Below are 27,886 nucleotides of genomic sequence, written 5' to 3' on the forward strand. Positions count from 1 at the left end.
AGGAGGCACAGAGGAGAAATGAGGTGGCTCTCTTGCTTTAGGACCATGCAGGCTAGTTGGGAAGACAAGGCATGCACATAAACAGGCATGAAGAGCCTTTTCTCAAAGCATTCGGTAAACACAGGGAAGTCGTATATTTATGAGAAGGCTGGACAGCGTTGACAAAAAGAAGCAACTCTATTTTGGAAATACCACCTGGTTTATTCTCTGCCACAGGTATTTTTGCTCTATTTTGTGCTGGCCAAAATAAATTGGCAAAATTAATTCTCTTTTTAAAAGATAAAGTGCTGCAGAAAACAAAGGCCCCTGTGTGCACTGTTACTCAGTTGGGAGGAAATTCAGACGGCTAGAATTGGGTCTTAGGCAAGACGCAAACTCTCAAAATGCAAACCTGCAATATGAACTGAATAACCCCAGTCTACCTCCCAGTCAAAGCTTGGTAGGAATAAATTTAGAAAAATTATAAAAACACTGAATAAACAAGAATTCTGTTTGCTGCAAAAGTATGGTGATGAGAACAGGATGAACTATGGGCTTTGTAGCAGGAAGGTCACTGGAGACAGCTTGCTTTGAGAAAGATCTTAGAAGGCCTTTGAGATTATGGGATCCTGAGGACAGTATCAGGTGCATTCTGATCTTTCACATAATTTTGATATTGTCTTTGTTTACAGCTGAAAGGGCCATTTATGGAAGTCAAGTCTAGAAGGGGTGGGCTGCAGTGGATTTGTATTATATTAGCTGAGCTAAACTGTGCATTTCCTAGAATTCCCTTCCCTGCACAGTTCCAAGTTAATGCCACATGAGATATTTTTGTATGAGATTTAGAAGGGGACAGTAGATGTGTGGCCATATTCTTTTACTCTCCAGAGGTCGGTGGAGGGAATCATACATCACCACTTATCTGCTGGCTTATCTGATTGGCATGGGACAGACATCAGGCTCACAGCTCCTCCAGCTGCTGGGTCATCTGCTTCAGCTTTTCCAATGCCTGGAAGAGGTGCCTGTATGAGCTTCTCCCACAGCCTACCCCCTCATCAAAGCAGGAGGTCTATAGGAGGAGGTAAGAGACCAACATGGATTCCCGACTTTCCTCCTCAGTTCAAACTCAGCCTTGTTGGTTCCAGCTTGTCCTTGATTTCCTGACTTCATATCTATCTTTTTTTCCTGGCTGTCTGTTATGGACTTCAGTCCCTAGCATCAGTATAATTTATATACTAATATGATACATTTATTAGTGTAATATATATAATATAGTATATACAAATTGTATTCTTGTGTATATATATATATATATATATATCCATATATCCTCAGGATTATATATACATTCTTTTTTTTATATAGATATAGAGCTCCATATCATTAAAATTACTCATTGCCCAGTTGGCATAAGAACCAGAACCCTAGGGGAGGAAAGTTCCAGTAAAGGACTCCTCAGAATGTGGGAAGAGGGCATCAGCTACTATGTCTATAAAGACGTGTTCATCAATATGCCTGACACCATTTGATTTTCATTTTAGTGTAAAATGAAAAATGAGAAAAGAAAATTTGTGTTAACATTTGAACTCTATTTTTATGACCCTGAATATTTAAACACCACCTAATATTTTGACCTTAGAATACCAAGCACTTGTATAGCTAGAAAATGGACTTTGTTTTCATGCAGAGGATGATAATTTACAAATGTAAACTACTGATCCAGGGCATAGCACAGTGAAATTTGATCTACAAAGGACTTTATGTAGGGTGACCCATGGTCCCAATTTACTCAGGACTGAGGGATTTCATGGGTCATGGGACCTTCAGTGCTAACTCAGAGTGGGATGGCTGATTCCCTTCAGTATGAGACACCTTCTCACATGCCCTAAGAGGGAGCCAACCCAGCATTATAGTGCTTTTAGCCGCTCTGTCTCCTCACCTCTAAAATAGTTTGAAGATTTTTTTTTAATAAATGTAAGACATGATAGTTCTTGACAAATCATAAACAGATATGTGTAGATATATAACTAGATATGTAGTTACTAATAATTAGCAAATAATATTACCAGAAAAAGTAACACAGGAATATGTGAAATTATAAGAAAAGTCCGTATGTGATGAAATATTGAGCATTAAGTGAGGATGAAAGCAAGTGCTACCAGGGCCCATGGAGACATACAATATGAAGGCAGGAGGTTCTTGTATTCATTCATTTGACAGAGTATCTACTCTGGGGCAGGCACCAGACTAAGTGAAAGGTCTAATTTGGTGAACCAAGTACATATTGATTCTTATCTTCATGGGGCTTTCAATCTATGGGAGAGTCAGACATTGCACAAAACACAACCCCCAAAAATGAGTATTATGAGAGAAAGTAATTGAGTACCCTCAGAGAAAATTTGGGGAGAGATCTAATTTAGATTCGGTAATCAGAGAGGGGTTCTCTGATGAAGTGCCATTGAGAATGAGTCCTGAAGGATGAGAAGGAGCCAGCTAGACACAAAGGAGGACAAAGTACAGCCCACACACAGGGGAACAACAGGGCTCAGGGAATGGATCTTGGAAGAGGTAGGATTTAAATTTGGTCTTGAAGAATAGGTGAGTTTTCATTTTTTTTTAAGATTTCTTTTATTTATTTCAGAGAGAGAGAGAGAGAGAGAGAGCAAGCACAAGCATGAGAGGGGGGAGGGCAGAGGGAGAAGCAGACTCCCCACTGAGCAGGGAGCCTGATGCTAGGGCTCAATCCCAGGATCCTGGGATCATGACCTGAGCTGAAAGCAGACCCTTAACCAACCAAGCCAACCAGGCGCCCCCAGAATAGGTGAATTTTTTTTTAAAGATTTTATTTATTTATTCATGAGAGACAGAGAGACAGAGAGAGAGGCAGAGGGAGAAGCAGGCTCCCAAGGAGCAGGGAGCCTGATGTGGGACTCAATCCGAGGACCCCGGGATCATGACCTGAGCCGAAGGCAGGCGCTTAACCATCTGAGCCACCCAGGCGCCCAGAATAGGTGAATTTTTAATAGACACAGGGGAATAATTCCTATCATGGGCCTTTCTACATCTTTACTGACCTTGGGAAAATTATTTTCATTGCCAGGCCTCAATTTCCTCTTCCATGAAATAATGGGTTCAACTGGATGATCCCTATGGAAGAATTATGTTAATATAATTGAATATGCCCAAGAAGATGAACACTTAAGAATCAAAAGCCACTTGCCATTAACCATGGCCAAACACAAATATCCCATGGGAATTGGAGAAAAAGTGCAGGTTCCCCAGGTTGCTATAGTCACTGCCCATTAATTGAATGGACTAAGAGCTTCCCTTAGTGAAGATTTACTCAGATGTGAATAGATGATGGGGTGCAAATTAAACCTGCCTAGGAGCAAGTCTCATGCATGTCTCGGCTTCTTAAGGAGGAATTTGTGCTTCTTATTTTCAGTGAATGATTTCAGTGGGTCAGAGTAAAGAATTTTCCCACTTATGAAGTCCTTTCCCACTAGAAGGAAAGGGATAATTGTAAGTCTAAACTGGGGACACTTTATACATATTTTTTTTTCTCCTGGTAAATTCCTTGGAAACATCCACATAAAATTAACATGCAGGTCTAAAAATCAGATCCTTTAAATCATTGACTCTGTGCTTATAAATTGTGGGGTGCTGTGGGTAGCTTTCTTAAGGCCATTTTTTTTTTCACTGATTGTGTAGAGCTTCTGAAGTAGGTAGATCAGGAGAAAGGTTTCATGTAAGTCCCCCCACCCCCCACCTCACCATCCCCAGGCAACCACGGGTTCATTTCTGTGCTTCTCCCTCAATATTGCCAAAAGAGGAGGAAATTAGGCCTTCTCTGAAGACCTTCATCTAAACCAGTGAGCCCCATGAAGGCCAAAGAATCTCCTGCATCCCAAACTCAGGGCGCAGAGCCTGGCCCACAGTGGGACCTCAGGGATTGCCAGGTAGTTGAATGGACAAATTAACTTCAAGCCAAGATCTGCCTTGATCTGATCTGGCTCATGTGGAAATTGAGGAATGGCAAGGAGATTGGAGAGGCATTTAGAGTAAGAGTAGCATCCTGACACTTGGCAAGAAAAATAGACTCTCAGTCAAGCTGTAGAGGGAGGCTCCCTCTTGGGGCCCTTAGCAAGGTGATCTTGACCCAGGTGACTGTTCTCTAATCTGAGCTCTGCAGGTAAAAATTTCTCTCCTAGGTAGAAAAACTGTCCTTAAAGAAAAATAAAGTGAACTTGGCAGTCTTTCAAATTCTGTAGCTTAGACTTTCAAATAAACATTTTGCAACATGACATAGGCTGGCTTAAGCTTAGTCCTGATGAAGAGAGAAATCAACTAGCAATTGCAATGCAAATAGCAATAGTTTTTTACAGTTAGTAAACAGATAATAGACTCCAAAGTCCTTTTACATACACTACCCCATTCAGAATGGCACAACTACAACTTCATCTCCAATATGGGCGGGGACCAGGTATCTCTTGTTTATCGCTATATTCTCCTCACTTCAATAAATAGTTGTTAATAGATATTTATTGAATAAATCAGTAACAACAAATCAGATCCTGGCTTAGGAATGCCGTATCATTTTCCCAATGTCAAATAGTTAAGAAATGGCAGAGCAGTTACATTTCAGCACAGGTAGTTAAGAATGTTTTCCAAATGTGCTCATAACTCAACCTCTTGCCATGCCCACAATGGCAGGTATATTCACCTTCAGTTTCATTGATACAGGTAGTGTTCAAGCTGAAGAAAGGATAAAGTTTTAGATCATAAAGGAAAATGTGGAAAAACAACAATAGCCACCCAATGTAGATTGTTTTATAGAAATTAGTTCACAAATCCCAAAGAAGATCAACCCTCATTGTAGTTTTGTGTTATATTATGGTTTATCATACCATATAGATTGGTATTTTAAGGTCAATAAATTATTTTTTAAAGCTCACCAAAATGCCCAAGTAATAGTTCTCTTTCTAAAATTCCTTTGATTTTTCTATAAAAGTATACTTTGACCAAAATTTAGCAATCATGCAGATGATATGCTTATGCTTTTCACCTTTAAGAACAATATTGTTTAGCACTCTATTCATGGCTTCTGGAAATTATCCCTTGGGCGCTTCTAAAATGCTTCTTGCAGAGGAAGTCCCGTACGCAACAATTTACCAGTCTTTGGGATGGCAGGGTAAGTGAAACGTTTACATCCAGCCAAACCCAGAAAGGCTGTAGTACGTAACTCCAGGAAAAGTGCTATCTTCGGCGGTACTTTCTCTTTTTAATTTCTGAATTTAAGGCTGCAGTTGGAAAGAAGAGAAAGATGGGCACCCCCCTTTCCTTCTGGTCGATAAGCTCACATCAGCTTACCCAGAACTCACAGACATTATCTTCACTCAGGACAGGTGGCGGAAGGGGTGGTTTGCTCCCTCCTCACCCTGTCCTTTTAGGTTTCCGACATTTTTAAGACGTGTAGAATTTTTTTCAGGTGAATGCCACAAGAGATTTAATAGAAGATGCATTTGTTTTTGACTTCTAATTAATCAAGATAACATCTCTCTCAACCATTAGACAGTAAAATCAATACCTCAGGCAGCTGTACCACCAGTTAGACTTACACACCAATACCTATTATTGGCAAATCAGTGATGTATTTAACCATGTTGTACTCTATCATTTTATAATATGAGACCAACGCGACTATGTTGAAGGTGTGTAGAGCAGGATACTTTTGCCTCTGGACCCAATAATGGGATTTCTTCTGCATCCCCCAGCCCTGGCCCACACTCTCCCACACCCAAAGCTGGGGTGATGATTCATTTCCCAGACTCTGATTTGCACGAAAACATATACTTACCATGAGCGATATCAGAATCCCAGAATATGAGAAACATAGGGAGAGCAAAGATCCCGGAGAAAAAGATGGGACAACAACCATGAGCGATGTGGGTATGTCATGAGCTCCTTCCATCAATAGACAGTGGTGGCCTGGGGTAGGAAGTGTCCTGTCTATTCTGAGGCCCTGCTTTTTGGAAATAGCATGTGGAAGATGTCTTAGGTCTGGCTGAGGGGGTAATGAATCTCTGGGGAATTCACTGTAGAATTTGCATAAGTGGAACCTGCCCTATTCACTGTAAATATTCTTCTAGGCAAAACCCACCAAGTCAGGGGGTCCCTGGCAGGGGGAGAACTTTGTTTTTGAGGCAACATACGGCCTCCTGCTAAGCCAGAGCTAGAGCACTGAGTCCATGATATGTTCCAGCAATTGACTAGCTATCCAAGGCACTGTGTGACCAAGAAAGCCTACGTGGCAGGTGACCCTCCCCTGGACCCTACACACAGTCTTGACAAATCACTGAAGTCCCGCATCACTATTGCTCTTTATTAGAGTGCCCTAAGTTTCAATCATCCCAACTTTTCATCTAATTTGTAAGTATTCCGTGAGGGAGACTCTTGAAGGCATGATGAGTTCTAGGTGACCTGGAACCTAAAGAAGACACTCTGACTCAGGGGAGAAAGAGCCTGGGAGGGGCTTAATAAAGTAAGGTACCTGCTGGGACACTGAGGCACAACAAAGCTAGTGCTAACCTTTAAGACAGGCACACTCTTCTGACTGATCATCTTCCAGAAAGCATTCTCTGACCCCCTCAGGCTTCTCCCTCCACACCCTGGCTATCCTTGGAACCCCTCTCTACCACATGTCACAGAAAGAGGTCTGTTTCCTGTCTCTTCCCTCAGTGCCTGTGAGCTCCAGGAGTCTTGTTCTTCTCCATTCCTCCAGGGTTAAGCACAGACTTGGTCCCAAGGGGACATTCTATCAAAGGTAGCTATTTTCCTGTGGAAATTCAGATGCAGGCACCGCTAAACCATGACGGTAGGACACCACAAGTTAGTCTGAGTGTGAAAGGGATAAGAAATACTGAATCAATCCTATTTTCTGGGATACCTGATGAGGGGGAGGGACACACTTCTAGAACACCTATATTGTTGGCAAGATGGTAGAAAGAGTAATAACAACAACCACAACAATATCTATCATAATTATGAAGGTAAGTACATGGCATTGTGTGTGTCTCTGTGAGGCTGGTTTTAATACCCTGTCATATTGAAGAGGAAACTGACTCTGAAAGTTCAAATCATACACCCAAGCTTACACAGCATTTGAGTTTGAGTGGGTCTGAATCTAAAACCTGTGCTGCTTCCACAATGCTACATTACCTCCCACTTAAAACTCTAAAGTGACCTTTCTTCGTTTTCACTGAGACATTTCCCCTTTTTCCTTCACACTCAGTTTCCTTCCCAGAGCTCGTGATGTTCACAGCCTTGTGTTCCTCTCATTGGAAAGCTACACTTGGAACATCAACATACACAGAAAAGTAAATTTTTAGGAATATGACTATGCTTCTGGGATCTATTCTTTTGCCACCAAAATAATGATTCAGTGGATCATAGGCATTGCCCTGGAGACTTATACATACAAACACCCTACAAGGGGGGAACCTCCATGCTGGGTGTGCTGTATGTAAAGGATGAATTTCTGCTGACACTGTTTCTAATTGAAAGACTTCAATTAGGTGCCCAAAATTGTTCCCCAGTATTATGAGCTGTGGGCTCAAGAAGAGATCCCTTCTTCATTCTTGGCTTTATATTCAAACTTACAGTAGCTAGGAGTTTATATCGTCCATGAGCTTGGTTGAATTTTTCATTAAAATATTTTTCTTTAGCATATCTTTGGGTGGGAGGCTGAATCTCTAATTTGTAGCACAAGTTTAGGTGAAATGAGGCATAATGTCTCTGGCCTCAGTCTTTAAGTCATTTCCCTCTTAGTGACATTTTTACACTCCCACCTCATATTGTCTTGAGCTATATGGTCTGCCCCATTTGAACAGAAAGTTCTGGATCAACCACAATATGCAGTCCAATGCACTCCTCACAGGTTTGTAGAAATGAATCAGGGTTTTGATTAATTACTTGGTCTTAGCCTCGATGTTAAATCTTACCCTTAATGTATTGCTGTGTGAACATGCATTATGGATTGTGAAGCCATTCACCCACAAAGGAAGTTGTTTGGCTGACATTTAATTTTACCACTTGTCAGCACCATGATATGAGAGAGGAACCACCCTTTGACAGGAAGTGCTCTGAATTCTTCTAGAGATTTGGTGGTGGTGCACCAACCTCTGCAGGGCATCTCATGATTGTTCTTCCAGTCAACATTCATGTTTCAAACTTTATTGGTTTAAGTCCCTCAGTATTAGTCCGCAAAATCAAAGGTGGCTGGTCTTCCATAAAACATAGGCTTGTCCAGTATGTTTTTGCCTCACACTGTCTTGTGGTAGCCCATTCACTGTCATCTCTTTCGCTGTAGTTCTGGGGGCTTCAGGTGAGCTGTAAATACAGGCCCCTCCTTCCTTGGTCCGGGTCGCACTCAGACTTGCTCCTCTGCTCCAATGTCAGCCAAGTCGGCTTTCTTGCATTGATTCTTTATTTTTGTATTCATTCACTCATTCATTCATTTAACAAATATTGGTCGAGTACCTACTCTGCTAGATGCTAGGGATAAAATGATGATTATAATTGGCATGGTTCTTATACTCATGCTTGTTTGAGTTTATTGGAGGAGATAGGAATGCAGTATGTAATTAGGTATCATCATAAACACTAGGAAGGAAAATAATAGCATGCTATAAAAAAAATAAAAGATAACATGGGACCTACTTGAGATGGGTTGATGGGAGTTAGCCTATAATTTCCTTACTTCCTAACCACCCACCTCCTCTACACTCGTGGAATTGCCCTTAACTGAAAAGAATTTCCCCACCCAAGGAAACACACCTTTCCCGGAGCACTTGAATCCAATAATTGGCCCACAAGAGGACACGAATGTCTGACTCCCTCGCGTCGGAGCAGGATAATTCTGAAGCTCCAGAGCCCACTGCGGAATCGGCTGAGGCCTCTGGTACAGCTGCGTGCAGTTCCACTTCTCTCCCTCCCCAGTGCTGCTCCTTTCACTCGCCTACAGGACTTGTTCCAGAGGGCACTCTCCAATAAACCTGCACGAAAATCTCAGAGCCTGGTTCCCCAAGAACCTGATCTATGGTGCAGCCCATCCCAACAGGTGGCGTTTAGCTGAGGCTAGCCGCAGGAAGAACAGGGAGACATCTCTCTAGGCAGAGGGAACAGCATGTACAAAGGCCAGGAAGGAGAAGCACTGGGAAGTAATTATAGGTCAGCAGTGGTAGGGGCTGCCGCACTCTGAACGTCCTCCCTCACACGGCCTCTCTAGCATGATCTGGCCTTGCCTATCCATATGCCACCCGATCTATGTGCCCGCCCAAACTGTACATAGTCTCCTCCCTGCTTCTGAGGCCCTGACTATGGACTTCCTCCAGCCTGCACTGCCTTTCTCCTCTCTTATAAGCTGCTACGCTCATCAACTTTATTTTTGAAAACTTGATTTCAAGCTTACTATTTTCTCCTCTGAACTTGTGTGCTTGGTTATTAATGATTCTTTTATTTGGGTTTTTAAAAAAGTGTTTTGCTTTTTGTTTTTGCTCCTTATAGCCCTGATGAGACCAAAAGATGCTTCATAGAAAGAATGGTTCAGGAACTTCTGTGGAATTCTCTTTTGCCCAGAGAGAGGGATGAGGGAGAGATGAAGCAGGGAACCAGTGAAGGTTCTTAGTTATGGACAGCAGGACCTAGTCTGGCTAGTTCAAGAAGCAAACTTATTAGAGGATATTATATGACTCCCAGAGTATCTGGAAGAGCCAGAGAACCAGGTTTGGAGGTTCTTCAGGCAAACATAGCCTCCTTCATCATGGGCTATGTCAGTGGGGACATTACTGCCACTTGGCCCAGGCTGTAGCTCATACATAGCCCCAATGCTGAGTCAGGACATGTCACTAGCATCTCAGTCACTGCTGTCTCTGGGACATTTCTCCTTCCATCCCTTCAGAGTGGAGTCTGACTGACATCTGCTTAACTGAGTCCCTAGGTTCTGAATCAGAGTCTCACACAGAAACATCTGACCAGGGGAGCCTAAGTCACATCCCTGCACTGCCAGAAAACTGGCAAACCAAGTTTTGGGCATCTACTGTAGGGTAGTGAGGATTCATAGGTGGAAACATTGGAAGCTTTGGTAAGGTGTTCAAATGTGATGGACAGCCAAAAACACTGACTGCTGAGTACTCCCTTTGGATGGGAGAGGGAGTGGCGATAGAGCATGAAGGGCCTCTACTACCAGTCTACGAAGTCAACCCATATCTAGGGGTCATCACCACCCCCCCTTCACATCGGATCCCTGAGAAAGACCTTCTGATTTACTTCTTAAGCATCTCTTAAAACCATGGTGTCTCCCTTACCATTATCCTCATTCAGGGTTAGCAAACTTTGGTCTTCAGGCGGAATCCAGCCCACCTCCTGTTTTTGTTAACCAAGTTTTATTGGACCACAGACACACCCAGATGTTAATAGGTTGTCTGAGGCCATTTTGAGTGGAGTAGTTTTGCTAGAGACCATATGGCTGACAAAGCCTAAAATATTTACTACCTCATCCTTTACAGAAAAGGTTTGCTGACCCCTGTCCTTGTCTATGCCAGCACCATTTCTTACTGGACTTCTGCAAGAACTTCCTAAAGAAACCCACATTTCTTATCAGTGAGTACATCTGATAGCCATGGTGCTCATTGCAAAACATAAATACGATCATGTCAGTGTAAGATAAACTTATTCAATAAACTCATTATACTTAATATAAAGAGCAACATCTTCAAAATGGCAATAAAAGCCTGCAAAATTTAACTTGAGTCTACATGCCTGGTTGGCCAGCGGGACAAAACTACTGAGTGAAAGACACCAAAAACATGGTCAGAGTATGTGGTATTTCTTTGATGATCAAGTATGAGAGGTGATACTCTGACAAAGCATGAGGTGAGAGCTTGCCCCTAGGTACTGGATACAGGGAGAGGCTTCCACTTTTCCCAAGCCCCTCACAAAAAAACAGTGCCTGTGGATAACACTCCATGGAATGAGTATTCAACTAGCTGCAAGAATCTTGATTTTGTCATTCTCCTATTTTTAAAAATACCTTCTTGTCTCCCTCTCCCCTCACCCATCTGTCTGATGTGAAGTCTCTGACCGTGGTGCTGCTTGCTCTTTGGACACAAGTGACAAATGCTTTATATCCCAGCACATTTCTCTTCATTGCAGGACTACATAAATTAATGATTAACTTTCCAGGTATGGTGAACTCCAGTAGGCCCATGTTTCAAACATGCATAAGATCCATTCCTGAATTGAGTCCTCTGGTCTAAGATTAAATATCCTCACAGTATCATTTCAGTAGATTTAGCTTTTTGGTTTGGTTGGTTCATTCAGGTTTTTTGTTTTTATGTTGTTTTATCTTTCTGAACTTTTTTTTAACTATTTATTTATTTGTTTTTAAGTTTAAATTCATTAATTAACACATAGTGTATTATTAGTTTCAGAGGTAGAGTTCAGTGATTCATGTCTTATCTGATACTCAGTGCTCGTTACATCACGTGCCCTCCTTAATGCCCATCACTCAGTTACCCCATCCCCCCACCCCCCAGGGATAATTATTTAATGTTCATTCATTTCTTTCTAACCACAGCATCAAAAAAAGACACAAAAGGATTTGGCATGTCAATCTCTGGCAGACAAAAGGCTAGTGAAATTATGAAACAATCATCTCATGTTGCTAAAAAATTGTAAAATGGTATTTAATCTTTGAACTTCTATTTTATTACGCATAGTATACAATTATCACTTGACTATATAATAAGGGGAAATATAGGAGCAATCAAATAGATCAATTATATCACCAATTGAATAATTTGTCCTTTTTGTATGTTTTATGTTTTGTCCCTTTTGAGGTTAGCAAGTTCTAATAATTATAATAATAATTTTGAAAAAATTTTTAGTTCCAGTTAGCATGCAGTGTTATATTAGTTTCAAGTGTACAATATAGTAATTCAATACTTCCATACTAATAATAGCGTTTTAAATTTTATAAACCCTCCCCTATTACTACAACTACTCATCCTTCTCTTCAGACTGCCCACTTTATTGACTTAACCCTATTCCCGCCAACTGTTGAAGATATTCTTACTGTATGCCAATATCAAGGTATTCTCTCCTGCCCAAACATGTAATGAGTACTCTCCAGGCCTCCCTGGAGATATCTATCCTACACCTACCTACCTACCTACCTACCTATCTACCTACCTACATACCTATTGTTCATTTGTTTGGAATAGAATAATAGAAGCTAAAATTGGTTCTAGGACTATACAACTTGGGCATAAAGACAATAGGCATATTACTTATTTTTAGAAATTTTAAATAGAATTTTTATTGGAATATGATGTACATGCAGAAACACAAAATATACAAAATAGAAAATACACAAAATATAACACAGTAGAGCTCAATGGATTTTCCACAAAGTGTACACCACCATATAACCACCAACCAGATCAAGAAGTACAATATTACTGGTACTATGCAAAATCCCTCATGGCTCATTCCAGTCAGTGCCCCTCCAAAGGTAACAAGTATTAAGACAGCTGTCACATTGTGTCTCTTCTCCTCTTCTCAAGAGGACACCATTTATTAAAAAAAAAAAAAAAGAGGACACCATTTATTTTGGATTAGAGCTTACTGAACACATTTTTTGGAAGGATACAATTCAACCCATAGTAATCAGTTTTAAAGCTCTGTAGTTAGTTGTATATCTAGTTAAGATCATTATGATATTTTATCAATTTACCAACCTTTATCCTTGGTTATTTTTTTCCCTCCAAATTCTACTTTGTCTGATACTAATATAAATGTTCCAACCTTTTTTTTTTAAATTAGTGTTTGTAAGGTAGACTTTCGTACTTTTTACTCTTAAACTATGTATATTCTATAGTTCCAGAGAGTTACTATAGTTTCTTTTAGTTATATATTTATCAATTCTGATGATCTTTGTCTTGTAATTGGTATGTTTACACCATTAGTATTTAGTGATGTTGATATGTTTAGATTTAAATCTACCATTTTATTGTTTTCTGGTTTTTATTCCTCTGTTTCTTCTTTCTTACCCTTTCTGGGGTTTTCAGACATTTTCAGCATTCTATTTTAAATTGGGTACTGTGTTTTTAAATATATTTATATAATTTTTATTTGTTGCCTTAGGGATTAAAAAATACAATCTTAACTTCTAACATTCTACTTAGAATCAACATCTTACCACTTTGTGTGTAATGTAAGAAGTATACCACAATATAGTTTCCTGCACCCTCCCCTCTTTGGTTATAGCTGTCTTATATATTATATTTATATACAGTGAACACCCCTCAGGACAATGTTTTAATTTTTTATCTTAATGGACAAATGCATTTTTAAATAACTCAGTAGGAAAAGGATAGCCCCCTATATTTACCTATATGTTTAGTATTTCTATTGTTCTTCCTTTATTTCCGTAGTTTTAAGTTTTCTTCTGTTATCCTGTCCCTCTGTCTGAAGAACTTCCTTTAGCAATTCTTCTAGATCAGTCTTGTTGCTGGTAACAAAATCTCTTGGCATTCCTCCATATGTGAACCTTTTTATTTCACCTTCATTCCTAAAGGATACTTTTGCTGGAAATTCAATTTTTTTTATCAGATAAATGGATAATCAGACTTTCTATTTCTTCCTGTGTCATTTTTAGTGAGTTGCCTTTTTTAAATTGAATGTTTCATCTAGTTTTTCAAATTTATTGGCAAAATCATTCATGATACCCTCCTTCAAATGTCTATAGGATCTGTATTTTCATTCCCTTATTTATTCCTGATATTTGTAACTTGTGCCCTCTCTCTCTCTCTTTTTTTCCCCATCAATCTCCCTAGGGGTTTGTCAAGAAAAAGAGAAAAGACTGAGGCAGCTCTGAATATTAATGTACATATCTTTGTGTGGACATATCTTTTCATTTCTCTTGGGTAGATTATTAGGAGTAGAAATAATGCATCATATACTAAATTTATCTTCAAATTTTTTAAGTAACTGCCAAATTGTTTTCTGAAGCTTCTGTACTATTTCACATTCTCATTAGCAATGCATAAGGCTTCTAGTTTCTCTACATTCTCACCAATACTTGGTATTGTCTTTCTTTTTGACTATAGTCATTCTAGTGGGTGTATAGTGATATCTCATTGTGATTTTAATTTGCATTTCTCTAGAAATTAATGGTATTAAGTGCTTTCTTGTGCATATTAGCCATTTCTATATATTATTTGATGAAATGATTGTTCAAGTATTTTATCTGTATTTTAATTGACTTTTTCATCTTATTATTGAGTTATAGGAGTTCTTCAAGTATCCTAAATATGAGGCATTAAAAAATCCAGGATGTTTTCAGTCTACCTTGTGTTTTACTGTCCTCTAGTTCCTTTTGAGTCTTGTAGTTTATGTATGTAGCCTCAGGGTAAGTAGGAGTGTGAAAATAGCTTGGAGCTCTCTGTCTCCACTGACCATGTATATAGACTCAGCCAAAAATATGTTTGTCCCAATCAGGACTACAGCTTCAGGCTACTGGAATGAAGACATTGGCCTTGCCACTTGTTTGTCTTAGAGAATTCATTTCCACTGAAGATGGGCAATACCTACTGCCCCAAATGGAGTGAATCTTCCTCAACTGTGTCAGAAAAACTGCTGGTCCTCATGGCCTACCCTGTCCTGGCAGAATCTCCACATCACCTGCTGAAGGAGGGGGTAATGGGAGTAGTCCCATTCCCAGGTCTGAATGCCACAGAATCCCAATGTTCTTATCCTGAATTCAATGATTTATCACAGATGATTATATGACTTTGGTGGAATTCCGGAGTAATGACATAATATTACTGGTTAATTTTGCCCAGCTTTATAGTTACTTTTTGCGAGAACATTTGCCAATCTCACTTAGCCATAAATCCTGACCTTCCTATCTTGAATTTATACTTTCTTCTCTTTAATATATACATTTAATTCTATATATTTTCTTCTAAGAATAATTTGAGCTTCATTGCATAAGTTTTGATAAGCTTTATTTCATAATAATTCAATTTAAAATATATTTCAATTTCCATTTCAATTATTTCTTTGCCTCATGAGTTATTTATAACCCTATTGTCTAATTGCATACTGTGGGGATTTTTAATAATCTTTTGTTATTGATCACTGGCTTCATTAAACTATTTTAAAAGAACATATTCTAAATCAGTCATGATTTTGCCCCCCAAAGGACATCTGGCAATATCTGGAGAGGAGTTCTGTTGTCATAACTTGGGGAGGGGCGCTAATACTGGCATCTAGTGGATAGAGGCCAGGAATACTGCTAAGCATCCTATAATGCACAGAACAGTCTCTCATGACAAAGAATTTTATCAAGCCCAAAATGTCAATAGTGTCAAGGGTGAGACATTGAAGTAGGTTGAGACTAACCTTAAAGTTTAGTGTGTCACAAATTTTGATAAATGTTCCGTATCTACTGGAAAAAATTGTGATTCTGTCAATGTTCGTTTCAATGTTCTCTATTAGATTCATATTTGTTCATTTTGTTGTTAATGGATTCTAGATTCTTACTAATTTGTGTCTGCTTGTTCTACTAGTTACTAAGAGAGGCATGTTAAATTCTCCCATTTTGCTTATTGATTTATCCTTTTTTTTTCAGTTACTACTTACATATTTTGAGGTCATTTTTAGGTTCATATAAATTTTTCTATCTTCTTGGCTAATAGACCTTTTGTCAGGAAATTGTTTCTAGTAATGCTTCATGCCTTATCTGATATTACACCAGGCTCCTTATGGCTAATGTTTCCATATCTTTTCTCCATCCTTTAATATTTAAGCTACTCCACAATTTATCCTAAGTTGTCTCTTATAAGTATAATATAATTTGAGTTTGAGGTTTTATATAGTCTAAGAATATTTGTCTTTTATTGAAATATTCAGGCAATTTACTTATAATATTATTACCAATGTGTTTGGGTTTATATTTACCATCTTAATGTTTTTCATTTATTATCTACTTTTGGTTCCTTTGTGTCTCCTTTCTTCAAAATTTTTTGATTAATCAAATATTTTTATTATTCTCTTCCCTTTACTTTCTTCATTACAAAGCTTTTTTTCCCCTTCTATTCTTTTAGTGGTTTTCCTAGATATTACAAAATACATTGTTGAGTTATTAGGATCTAATATGTTAGTACTTTCACTTCTTCCCAGACAATCCTTAGACTATTTAACCTCCATTTTGTCTAGCATCTTTGATGTTTTTCATGTTAGTTGTTATCATACATTTTAACTGTGGATATGTATTTCAAATCACACAAGACATTGCTCTTTGGTATAGTCAATATGCTTTTCTGGTTGTCCACATATTTCCCTTTCTTATTGTGCTCTTTATATCTTACTGCATACCGTTGATTTGTCAGATAATTTTCTTTCTACCAGAATTTCCTTTAGTCTTTATTTAGCTCACACTTGCAAGTAGCAAATTCTCTCAGTCTTTGTCTAGAGACTTTATTTTTGTCTTCACTATTAAAGGATATTTCTTGCTGGGTATGGAATTATAAAGTGGCAGTTGTTTAATTTCAGGACTTCAAATATACCATTCTGTTGTCCACAAGCTGCTATAGTTTCTCTTGGGACATCAGCTGTCTGTCCCACTATTGTTCCTTTTAAAAGTAATGCATCTTTATATTGGCTGCTTTCAAGCCATAGAATTGATTTTAGAGTGGTTTGGGTAGTCAACTCTAGGGTTTATAATGAAAAAATGAGTATGTGGGCTTGGGGTGGGTATCTCCTATTGGCTCTTGCAGATTCTGTACCCCATGGGGAGGGGGCTCTGTGTTGTTAGGTCAAGATGCTGCAAAAAATATTATATACTGGGTGGCTTAAATACCAAACATTTATTTCTCACAGTTCTGGATGTTGGGAAGTCCAAGACTAAGATACTGGCAGATTCAGTTCTTGGTCAGAACTCTCTTTCTGGCTTGTAGATGGCTGCCTTCTTGCTGCATTCTCATGTGATAGAAAGAGAGCTCTGGTTCTCTCCATCTTCTTATAAAGACACAAATCCCACCATGGTGGCCCCACCCTCATGAGCTAATATAAACCTAATTACCTCCCAAAGATCCAATCTCCAAATTCCATCGCACCGTTGGGTTAGGGCTTCTGCATATGAATTTTGGGGAGACACAAACATTCAGTCTATGGCATCCACATTCAGAAGAAAAAGGCCAGAGCAGAGACTGCTAAAGGATCCTTTTGTCTGAGTCTAATAGTGGTACTAAGTATTGAGTCTATAACAAAGATTAAACTGTAAACTTAGAACTAAGTGTAAATATATAAAAGTGGCAATTAGGACAACAGTACAGAATAAAATAATACACACTTTAATAATACAGAAACTATACAAATAGAAATGGAGCAACGAAGAAAAAAAGATGAGAGGTAGAAAAGTATGCTGACTTCCTCATGTATAATAGCTAGAAACCAAAGCCTATCATTTAAAGTTCACAAATCAAGTATCATCTATCCTCTACAATGCATACTTCTGTTACACGAGTTTAGGCCATATGTGATTTGAAATTGGTAGACATGGTGCTGGAATACTGAGGAAATCATTGATTCATGTAAAATATTTATCAACGTGTTAATATTTCAAACCGCCAGGAAATTAACGGCTGAATGTAGCAAGGCACAGAGGAGTACAGGACTGTACACACCATGCAGCTACTCCTCTTTCTTGGATCACTTTGTCCACATGCACTATCTTTGAGGGATTATTGCACATAACTCTCCAGTCATTGTATATTTGGCCCTTGTGTCCAAGACATTAGCAGATGCAACACTTACAACACACACATGCACATGCACACTCATACACATACACACACACTAAACTTGAATAAGACTAGGAAAGATAGAAATAGAATAAAATAATATAGTAGAAAAGGAGGACGAGAAATAAAAAATAAGCTAGTGTATTTATTGCCCCCTTTAGGACACCATATCAGTCAGGGTTTCAACAGAGAAGCACAACCAGTGATTATATATATAAAGATATTTATAGCCGAGAATTGGCTTATGTGATGGTGGGGTAGGCTGGGCAAGTTCAAAATCTGTAGTATGGGCCATCAGGAAAAGCAAGCTGGAGTCTCTTAGGCAGGAGCTAATACTACAGTGCACAGGTGGAATTTCTTTTTCCTCAAGAAAACCTCAGGTTTCTTGCTGTTAAGAACCTTAAACTGATTGGATCAAGTCCAGCCAGATAATTAAGAATAATCTTTTACTTAAAGTCAGTTGACTATAGATGTTAATCACATCTGCTAAATACCTTTACAGAAACTTAGATTAGTGTATGATGAAATAACTAGGTACTAAAACCTAGTCAAGTAGATAGAAACCTGAGCATCACAGAAACACACACAAAGAATTTCAGGTTGGATTAAAAAACAAAACCCATGGACATTTCTCTAAAAGTCTTTCAATTTTGTTAATTGTTAGAAAATTTTCATAATAAAATGTACATAAATATTGATAGAGAAAAATTAAAGCAAAACTCTAAGTTCTGTATAGGAGACATACCTAATACATCGTGACTCAGAAGATGTGGGGGAATAAAAGGCAACTATAAACAAGGAAGACAAAATAAAAAAGAAAATGAATTAGCAAACTTAATAATATATCTTATTGAATTCAGCCCCAAATCCTTAAATGATCCTAAATATTTTATATTTTATTTATATATTTATATATAATATATATGTTAATAATATCAGGCTAAAGAGTATAATGTAGAATGAATACACAACTGTTGTGATTATATGCATTCAATAATATAGCATTCACATTCATAAACCAACATGATTTATGAATGTGAATGCTATAGTTATACAGATAAGCAAAAATATGCTGGCCTAAGATTTTAACTCCTCTGTCTTTATAAGGAAACAAACAGAAGACTCAAATAACAATTAAAAAGGAAGGCACCAAGGTCGCTCAGTTGGCTAAGCGTCTGACTCTTGATTTTGGCTCAAGTCATGATCTCAGGGTCATGAGATCGAGCCCTGTGTCAGGCTCCACAATGAGTGTGGAACCTGCTTAATAGTCTCTCTCTCTCTCTCTCTCTCAATCCCTCTGTCCCTACTCCCCAACTCACTCGCTCTCAAAAAAAAAAAAAGGTAAAAAAAAATAGATGTATTATTTGATATATTCTGAGCTTTAAACACTGAAAATAAGGAATATACCTTCTTGGAGTGCCTGGGTGGCTCAGTCAGTTGAGCAGCCTACTCTTGATTTCAGCTCAGGTCATGATTTCAAAGTCCTGGGAGTGAGCCCTGTGTTGGGCTCTGAATCAGCAGGTGGTCTGCTTCAGGATTTTCTCTCCCTCTGTCCCTCCCCCTGCTCACTCTCTCTCTCTCCCCCTCTCAAATAAATAAATCTTTAAAAATATAAATAAGAATATACCTTCTTTTCAAGGTGTAGACTATTTGCAAATAGTCTACTTCACCTGGAAGTCACCAATAAATTTCAGTTAAAAGTACTAAAAAATGTATTATGCTTACAATGAAATAACATTAATAACAATACAAATAACATTAAAAAGTCCCATAAGCATCTTTTTTTCAAGTATAAAATAGAAACTGAAATTATAGCATATTGAGAAAAAAAATGAGTGGAACATTCTAAAGAACATTCAAGTAAAGGAGCAAAGTGAAGACATTTTCAAGTGTGACAGAACTTGATCATTTAGCAAGCACCTTTTATTAGATGCTTTAGTCCTTTTTCTTCTCTCTCTTTTCTTCCTTCCTTCACTTCTTTCCTTCTTTCCTTCTTTCCTTCCTTCCTTCCTTCCTTCCTTCCTTCCTTCCTTCCTTCCTTCCTTCCTTCCTTCCCTCTTTCCTTTCCTCCTTCCTTCCCTCCTTCCCTCCCTTTTTGGTAGTGGGGGGGGGAATGAGAATACAATCACCCAATGATGAAATCCAGTCTAATAAAAGAGAACAGTGACTTGTAAAAGGAGCATGGGGTGTTCAATGTCAGAAACCAGTACTGCAATGGCTAAATCTTGCTGCTAGACCAAGAGTGTGATCTGGCATACAAAGAACTCAGAGAATGCAGCACAAAACTTCTTTTTGAGAAAAGTACTCCACAACCAAATCTAACCAAGCAGGTGGAATCAAAATCAAAACACTCAGAAATGGAGAAGCTCCAGAGAAAAGACTGGTGGTGAGCAATAAATTAATACAAAGAACTAAGGTGATTATGCTCTGTACATTGTGATTACAGAACATAAGTGTGATAACTCTTGGTAAGTAAATTTGAGAGGTGGGGCAAGGAATCTTGACAGGAAGTAAAAAAGGGCCACCCACTTACCTTTCATTGTGTGAATTTGATCACTATTGATTAAAATTGAAGTGGAATTTTAAGAAGTATAATATTTCCACAGTCTCTTAAATTTGAAAGTTCATAGTTTTTTAGCCTTAGATAATTTAGGTATTTATATCTCTTATGGTAAAGAAACAGCTGAAGTTAAGCAATTCCCTTATTTTTTAATTATTTTTCTTTTTTCCTCTCAAAATTATATTTCATTAAAATAACATGGGTAGCATAAGCTGTTTTAGTTTTTCTCTATCCCTTCGTCCATGTATGTGCATTAGAACAGTCTTGAAGAATGTTATCTAATTTTATGAGATACTTATGGGCAGTATGATTTTGGATATTACTTTTAATTTTTTTTGTTCTGGTTGCATTTTTCTTCCTTTATGTTTTGCCATATTGTTTGAAAAGTTCATGATGAAAATACATAACTTAAAAAGCAAGCTACAAAAATATTTCAAGAATCAGAATGGGGGCTAAGTTTTATGTAAGAAAACTGACAGGTCTGAATGACGGCCTGACTGCAGGGAGAAAAGGAAGAGGAAAATTTAAAGTCATCCTGAAATTAGAAGCTGGGCTAATGGCAGAATGGCAGAACCACCAGCAGAGTAGAGAACCAGCAGAGAACAAGCAGGATTCCTTCAGCCTCAGATGTGTGCAGATTAGGGGTTATTGTCAGTATGGCGTTGTAAGGCGAGAGGCTGGAAGACAGAATTAGTTAGAAAGACATACTTGGGAGTAAACATGGTAGAGATGTGAGCTGGAATCATGGAAAAGGATGAGATACCAGGAGTGCTGTGTGCCCAGGGAAGGCCTGGGGGTCCTGACACAAGCCGGCCATCACTATTCTCAGGCAGAAGGAGATACTCTGCTATATGGGTCATCTCCACTCACCAAGGACAAAACCAGAGCAGAAAGTAGCTGAAACTGAGATGCAGCAGCACATATGGCCAAAACTTACCTGGCGCTCCACAGGCAGGTTGCAATTAAAGTATCTACGCGGGGGCCCTGCTATTCTCAAATTTCAGGCTCTACTTGGGTCACTGTGACACCAGAATTCTCATTCCACTTCAGCATTGACTGTTGGCATTTGTAAAGGCAGACAGTCACACCACAGTTGATTTATCACTGTGCCTGAGGCTCCAAGGGATTTTCAGGGGAAACCAGATTCAGAGCCTATATGTACCACTGACTTTTTATCAAATAATTGTTTGTTGCATTTTTATAAAATGAATGTACTTATAAAGTCCTTATGCTATTTAAAAATGCTTAATGACAAGCCAATGTATTGAGTTAAGAACCATTAAATAAATACACTCTCTGTTAGTAAGCTGGAAGGCCAGGCTAAAGATTACACACACATCTGCTGCCATCCATCATGCCCTAAAGCCAGTTAACCATCACTTCTGGGCTGGAGTTAATCAAGCCGGGCTCTCCCACCAGGTGAGCTTGGTTACCACCTGTTACTTTGGCTGGGTGAGAGGACTAGCCATGGATTTTTATTTAGCAGAAATATTTGACTTTGGCAGACTCTTAAAAGAAGTGATATTTCAAAATAATGCAACAGAGGAATATTTATGAAACTATTTGCACAGTGTTACAGAGAAGCTAGCTCTCCTTTCCCATTATAAATCACTCTCCAGCCGGGTCAGAAGAGCAGGTTTGCCAAATATTTAGATTCTGCAGGATCTGCTGCAAAGATCATTATATTAAAGGAATTAGAGTCGTCAGAAGTTATTGGTGGGGGAAATGCTGGCAGCACAAAAATCACACACGGAAATGTGGGAAAGAACTAGAATAATTGAAACCCTTTTCTTGGAGGGCAATGCAGAGAACAAAGAAAGAGAGCAAGGGAAAGCACATCAAACCAGTGTGACCAGCTTTGCCTCCCCCTCCTGACCCTCCCTAGCTGGAGTGCACCTACTTTGGGTGACTGATCCTAGGTTACTGCAGCTTACCAATATCACTTGGTCAGGAAAGAACGTTTTCAAGGTTTTTGAACACTTCCCACCGGCTCTATCCATTTGTAGTTACCATTCTGGAGTTGGGCATGACAAGAATTGGAATTGACATACACCAAACTCTGCATGTCCTGGAGCCAGCCTCGATCACTCTGCCACTGTCACGTCAAGCTCCATCACTCCTGGCCACTCAGGGCCTGTGCCCATGACACCTGTCAGAAACTTTCAAATGTCTGCTTGTTTCTTCATCAGGATTGCCTACTTAGCCTGGACAAGGAAGGGATGACATTTGGGATGAGGGAGGATTGGGCAGTGCCTTCCTCTTTCTGCCTCCCCCACCTGTCAATTTGAATTTTCTCTCAACATATCAAAGTTTAGACCCAGTCGCCTTGTCATTTAGAAATGCATGCAGTGGTGACCAGGTTTGAAAGCAATGTGGGAGAGAGAGAACTTGGGCACATCTCCTTTGAGAATGAGGAGATTAAACAAAGAAAAGAGGCATCGCATGAGGCTATCTCTGCCCTTTGGAAATGTGCTGCTTTGGGATATGCGTGGATGCACTCAAGTCATCTAAACACATGGATTCCTTTGCATTTTTTTCTCTTCATTAAAGTGGAATAATTTAGCATATGAGCATGAGTTATGCAAAATTGCAGAGTTTTTCATGGTGGGAGGTTTTAGTTGTCTATTGTTTTTCTTTTTCTTCTTTTTAGTAATACTTTCATTCTAATATAGCATAGACAGGCAAGAATATGGGTCTTAATTAAAGACAAAACTTCGCAGTGTTGCAAGCTCTGTATGGATGTATGTCTGTAATTCACTCTTCTCATTAACATAATATGGACAAATATGTAGGCACAGAAGTGCTCTCCGCATCCATCCAAATTTTTCTCCCCAGTGGCTTTAACAGATAGCACGAGTTCTTTCACTGGTCTTCTATGAGGACAAAATGAGTGTTTTCTTTTTCCTTTAATCCATCTGAGCTGTTTTAACACTCCAAACAGGTTGCATAGAGGCAAACTGTATCATTGAATTGCTTAATCTCCCATTAGTTTCCACTGCGCTTAAACTCTGGCTTTTGCCACAAAAATGTCACCCAAATCTTCTGATTTTTTTTTCTCAGTTGTTATTATTGAAGTAGAGTTGACCCACAATGTTATATTAGTTTCAGGTGTGCAACATAGTGATTTGAAAATTCTATACATTATGCAATTCTCACCACCGTAAATGTAGTTACCATCTGTCACCATATAATGGTGACAATTTTTATTTTATTTTCCCCCACAATAAATAATTCTTTCCATTTACTCAGGGGATGGGATTTCTCAAGAAGCTATGCCAAAGCAGGGCATTAAACTAGAGCTGACAGAGCTGGCTTCTTGTGGGGCAGCATCTTGTTAGCCACACGAGAGTCCTAATCCTATGAAGCTTGTGCAGACGGATGCAGTAGACTGTTTGTTGCCTTGGGGGTCAGGTGTGGTGTCATTCCACTTCTGCTCCCAACTCTCTTCTAAGCCTTGAGCTAATGACCATCATTTTGTGCCTCTATCTCTGGATATAGAATTGGAAGACAGAAGGATGATTTGCCTCACTCATGAGGCAAATAAAAGTCCAAATTAGATAATGGTTATGGAATTACTTGAAAAGAATAAGGGGCTGTATTATTAGAATAAAAAAATGGGGAGGGTTTGAATAATTAGTACAAATGTATCTTATAAATACTGTAAATGGGCTTCTATGACCTGGCTTATCCTCAACAACCACACATAGAAGCAAATGGATCCAGGAACCATGTTTGTAGGGGATGGTGCCAACTAACTGCTAGAAGGTGAAGAAGTAGGGACATACAGCTTGTGTAGGGAGATTATATATATTAATCATTCTGGGTTAGAACAGGTGACTGCAAAAGCTTCCAGGTAACTTGTACAAGATCAGACAACTATTTGTACCCAGAAATGAGAAGATAAGAAGATGATCTTAAGAGTAAAAAGGAAATCAGGATAAAAAGGAATATAAACGTATAACTCTAACCGCCCCCCTCCCCCGGAGTGGGATTAAGGGTCATGTCAACAGCAATGCTCATCTTCTCTGGCCAGCAGTTTGCTCCTCTCAGCTCACACCCAGGGCAGCACAACTTGGAGTCAAGGACTTCAGGGAGAGAAAAGCAAACCCATAAGGCTGATTTTCTCTCCACATCCAGGTGTCTGACATAGAGTAACACCAGCCCTTATAGAGTGTGAGATTCCAAGGGAAGGCAATGGTGTGCTGGGAAGGATGTGAGTAATTCTTAAGCTGACAGTTGGACCATTAGCCCCTAAGACAAAAACTCACAAGGCCAAGGACAAACAGGCGTGGCCATAGGGCCTTGTGTGCAGACAGGTAGGTCACCATGGAAGAGGTACCTGCACCCACACAAGCCAGCTCATCCTGCAGCAGATAGGGGTAATGGAACTCAGCACCTATTTGTGAATGCAAGAACTGTTCAGGGAACCATTCTCTCCTTTGTTTAGTATGCCTCTTTGGCTCAGAAAATGGACTAGGTCACTCTTTAGAGGTAGCACCTTTACTTACCTCAGGGGAAAGGTGAATATGATGTGGGAAATTGGACTCTGGCCCTCTTGTGTGAAGGTCTGCCCCTCTGGGCTCTCTTTGTGTACTGCCCATTTGCTTGCCTGATTTTATATTTTGTTCCAGTTGCCATGATGCAGGTAAGCTCATGCGAGCAGAACACCTCTACTGTGCAACTGGCAAACAGGCAGTACAATCTTGGCTGGCACCATACCACATACTTGAATTTAATTATCAACAATAAAAACCAATATTCCTGTCCCTAACTGGCTCCTATGTCTACTTTTTATTGTTTTTTTGACTCCTGGAGGGAAGGGTTATTCAAAATCTTAATAAGATTGTGGGTAAATCAAATGTTTTTTATTCTCAGGCCACTTCTGTGGGAAATGGGAGACAATGACATCATAAATACAACTGTGGGAAGTGATTAAAAGTGAATCACAGGTAAACTCTCAGAATCAATGCATGACTTACATACTATGCAATAACCCTTGAATAATTCTTCCCTTGATCCTGGTAGGGACTGTACTATATTAGGAATGACCTGTATTAGAGATAGGTGTTTATGACAACATCAACAAATAAAATGTAGTAAATATAATTGTGAGGTTGTGAACTTGGTTCTCAAAAGCAAACTTCACAAATATGCAATGAGAGCATGTGGCTACATGAAAGAGAGATATACTACATGTAAACAAAATGAGGGTTTGCTAATGATCTCTAGGATTGTAAATTCCAATGAGAACCTTCAACACAGAGCTCAGAGTCCCATTCTATTATGCCCTGTGGGAACCACTCTGGAATTCTGAGGCCAGGTTGAATGTGACACATTGAGTAGGACACCAGAAACCTGGGCAGACCCACAAGTGACAAAGCAGGATGGCAAAAGGAAGGGACAATGGGATCTGAAGAATGGTACTCTATCACCTGGACAAAAGAGGCATGAAGACCATCTTTAAATATCCAAGTGGTGATCATGTGGATGAGGAAGCTAGTTGTGTGGCTGCAAGAGGCCCAAGCGGTAACTATAAAGAAGAGTTTTCTAACAACTAGATCTAATTGAGATAAAATTCCCCCCATGGAGTGAGTTCTTAGTTATAAGAGTATAGGCAGAATTCATGCATTTGGTAAGAGTTAAAAGGGGTGAGGTATCATAAAGATATCCAGGTGTGATATGCTATGATTCTAGAAATTACTCATCTAACACTTATCCACTTCATAGCCTTGAATTATTATAACTATATAATTCTGAATGTGGATTCTCTTCTCCTTTTTCCTTACTAGTTCACTCATAGGGGCTAACCTAGTGTATTGCACTTGAGCACTTGACAAATGTCTACCAAATAAATGAATGGTAGGCACTCAAATATTTTTGATGGTGGTGATATGCTCAGTAAAATTTGACTAGTAGATTAATACACAAAGAAGAATTTTAAGTATTAGCAAAATTTTTCTCATACTGTTTATTAACACAAGCAATTCTTCCTGATTTGGTAATATTTCTCTTTAACATTCTTTACATATGAATTGAATACAATATGCTGAACAGCTTTGAGGCATCTCCCAGTTTGAAAAAGAGCAATATAGTTTACATTTTACAAAGGATGCTCACATCCATTATCTCTTTATAATGCTCAATATAACTCATATAACTCAATGAAGTTGACATTTTCCAAATGAGGAAACAGGGCCCAGAGATAGAAAGGGACTTGCTCAAGGACTCAAAGCCAGTAAGTACAGAAACTGAACCAAGGACAAGGTCCACTAATTCTAAGATGCATGCTCTTTCCACTGTATGTCAAATGCCTCTGACAAAGACCCTATGTAAAAAGGAGAGAGAGAGAAGAAAGGAAAAAGAAAAAAAAAAGGCTATATGCTTCTATTTGGTTAAGTTGGTCAGACCTACCTACTCCTCATTTTCCCCATGTGTCTCTCTTCCTAGCATCCTGCATTAAGTAAAGCCAATTGTTCACAGAAGATATGGTTCTGGTTTGCCTGGATGCTGAGTTGATGGTGATGCTATGTGAATATGACCACGACATAACTTGTCTTTATAAATATCCATTCCTTGCAGGCTTGTGAAACTACTTGCTTGATGTCTGAGTCCATTTGGCAGGGAGACAGGACAGGGCAGCTGTAAGTTGGCACAGTTACCCTAGGCTAGTCCATCGCAAGCTACCTCACTTAAAGGAGGACTGGAAGCTGGTGCTGTGGTTTAATACCAGGACTGCTGGCAGCTCCCATCTTGTGACCTGGAATTGCAAGGTGATCTGTGAAGAGAAGCTTTGAAATATCATCAGACATGCTCTGAGGGTATGCTTGCTGCTGCTTAAGTGCTTTGGAGAAGGGATGTCTATTAAATGTGTTCAATATTCTTTCCCCTTCAATCAATCTTCTCTCACTCTTTTCTTTTTCTCCCTCCTTCTAGCCCAAAAGTAACATGTTTTTGTAATAATGAACTAAAGTTTTCTCATGTTAATTCATTTAATAATCTAGAGTACTTCTGATGTGCCTGATGCTAGGCTACGTTCTGGAAATATAGAGCTGAAAAATACTGTTTATACGATCAATGAATCAGTTTAGTAGGAACGACAGCAATTAGACAAATAAAATAAAGGCTTATTAATAATATTATTGAGATATTTGAAAGATGCTATAATTGCTATTCCTGAAGAAATTAATCAGAATCAGTGGAATATAAATAATAATCATATGTATAACAAAATTTTCCCAAGCTGAATAAGAGTGTGCCTATAGAGGACGCACCACATATCAGGTAAATTCAGGAAAAGAGGCCAACACTTAAACATCCTGAAGACATTTAATTTTTTAGTAATTGTCATAGTCTGAATAAAGATTCCTAGCAGAAGCAAATAGTGATCATTTCTGGAAGAAAACTTTCCCTCATAAAGGCACTTATTGTTTAAATGATTTTGCTTGTGTAACTATAGTTTATTATGGAAAAAAGTAATGCC

General features: G+C 38.9%; 1 long non-coding RNA gene across 1 annotated transcript; it reads left to right on the forward strand.

Moving 5' to 3' along the window:
* Window positions 1-990: 990 nt before the first annotated feature.
* Window positions 991-27,160, forward strand: LOC141370298 (uncharacterized). The gene is made up of 3 exons (XR_012374202.1): window positions 991-1,060; window positions 25,282-25,355; window positions 26,986-27,160. It is a non-coding gene; the product is annotated as an uncharacterized lncRNA (long non-coding RNA).
* The last annotated feature ends 726 nt before the right edge of the window (window positions 27,161-27,886 follow it).

The sequence above is a fragment of the Callorhinus ursinus genome, unplaced genomic scaffold, assembly GCF_003265705.2.
Source record: "Callorhinus ursinus isolate GAN/ISIS: 27379988/994484 unplaced genomic scaffold, GSC_fseal_2.0 scaffold31, whole genome shotgun sequence".
In the NCBI taxonomy this organism is placed as follows: domain Eukaryota; kingdom Metazoa; phylum Chordata; class Mammalia; order Carnivora; family Otariidae; genus Callorhinus; species Callorhinus ursinus.